Below are 2,338 nucleotides of genomic sequence, written 5' to 3'. Positions count from 1 at the left end.
TGGGGTCGATTGTACTGATACTACGCTCTGCACTATGTGCATAGTGCAGATCCCGGAGCAGCTTTTGGACAGTAGCTTGGAGGCTTCCTTCAGTCCATCCGAAGACCCAAGGTAGGCCTGAAGGGGTCCGCAGGCCCTAACGTCTCCCTCTATGCCTATTTCCTATTTCATTTTCCTTTTATTTAGAAACAGTGTGGTGTTATTTCTTCAGACTTTGTATGTAGAAATCTTAGACAGTCTGTGACACTAGGTTTTGGGTGGTTAAGGCTTAGGTATTTGTAATAGATGCAGTTTTCATAAATTTTATTGTTGTCTTCCGCTTAAATTTGAATTTCCGTTGTTGCCACGTTATCGTCTTATATTTGTTAAAAAGAAATAATCGGTTAATGAAGTAATTAGATTAAAGGTTTGATTTGCCTATCTCACATTAGTAGGCACCATCACGACTCCCGAGGGTGGTAAATCTGGGTCGTGATAATGATCTTGTGAGAAAAATAAAATAATGAGGGGGTATTTATAGTTGAATATAGGAAAAAAGTATAATTATAAAAAGTTTAGGGTTAAAACAAAGTTGGGGTTAAATGGCTATTTTAGAAAGTCCAAACGGCTATTTTTGCAGGCCAACGACCATTTTTTATATGTTGCAACGGCTAAAAAACTTTTGGAATTTTTTTTTAAAAAAATGTAGCCGTTAGGCCTGTTTGAGCCCATTTAGGGTCGGTTCAACCGGCCCACTTAGGACCTGGTCTCGGGCCCAAACGGTCCCGGTCCTAACGAGCTTCTTCAATGAACCGGCCCACTTGGGCCTCAAGCCCCTGGTCCCTGGCTTAAACGGGTAGGCCCGTTTAGGCCCACTACCCATATGAGCTCGCGGGCCTGGGCCGGGACCGGGCCTAACCGACCCACTTGCCACCCTTACCCCCGCCATAGATACTGGTTGTTGTTATTGCATGTCATTAATCTTTTGGTTGTTATGCTTTTGTTACTATTATGGTTTCTACTGGAGTTACTAATGAATTGTATTTTCTTATTTTTTATTCCCGTCTTTCTAAGTCAAGGGTCTATCAGAAACAACCTCTCTGCCCTATCGGGGTAAGGGTAAGGTCTGCGTACACATTACCCTCCCCAAACCCAACTTTGTGGGATTTTACTAGGTAGTATTGTTATTGTTATATACAACTATACACATAATACATAAATTATGCATATATTATATCTCTATTGGCTATTTTTAGTTTAATTGATTGGGTGAGCGGTTATGAGTTTTTCATTTGAATCATATGTAGTTAGTTTCCTTTAATAAAGTTATATATATATATATATATATATATATATATATATATTATATCATCAATGTAAATCTTTAAGTCATATTCAATAGATGTATACATTTTACTTAGTTATATAGGTCTTAAGCTCATAGGGTAAAATGATAGCTGAGTATGGTTGTGCATAATTTGGTAAATAGCGAATTATCGTATTGAAATCGAAAATTTTGGTATTTGGTATTCGATTTTTTGGTATTTGGTATGGTATTTGCTTTAATTTTTTAAATTTTTTTGGTATTAGGTAATTAAAAAAAATAATATCAAAATATCGATACAAGTACCGAAATATATAATAAGTTACACAATACACATATTATTAATTATAACATACTAAGTTACATAATACTTTTCTTTGAGGTGGGTATTAATGCCTATGTACTTTTTTTAAGAAAATTGAGGAACAATGTAGGCTGCAGATTTTGACTCTTATTCTCTAGGATGCCAAATAACTTAGCGTAATGCTTTTACGATTTTGGGGTGTTTCTTCTTGTGTATTGAATTGCATCTATTGAATTAGTCCTTATTGTGTTCTTTAAGTTCAGGAATTAGCTCTAAGCAAGTAATAAGATATTTTTAATGATTAAATTATTCCTTTATGTACTTTTTTCTCGATGAGTTGATACTTGCTGATTTTGAACAAAACTTTTATCAATAGTGCTTAGAACATTTTTATTTATATATTTGTGAACACTTTAATTAAGAATATTACAGTATGGCAATAGTGTCGGCCTTAGTGTCAGCCTTAGTGTCGGCCTTAGTATGGCAAGTACCGCAATAATTAAGAACATTTTAATTTCACAATAGTGTCGGCCTTAGGGTAAGGCAAGTAAAGCAAAGGCTTTGGGCCCCATAATTTTGGGGCCTCATTTTGTCACGACCCGGATTTTTTACCCTCGGGAGTCGTGATGGCTCCTACTAGTGAAAGCTAGGCAAGCCAACCAACTGAACTATTTACCGTCTTTCCATTTTTAATCTGATAACAGCTTAGAACCAACAATTAGATTACAACG

Source organism: Nicotiana tabacum, chromosome 7 (genome assembly GCF_000715075.1).
Source record: "Nicotiana tabacum cultivar K326 chromosome 7, ASM71507v2, whole genome shotgun sequence".
Classification (NCBI taxonomy): Eukaryota; Viridiplantae; Streptophyta; class Magnoliopsida; order Solanales; family Solanaceae; genus Nicotiana; species Nicotiana tabacum.
This window is presented reverse-complemented; position numbering follows the sequence as displayed.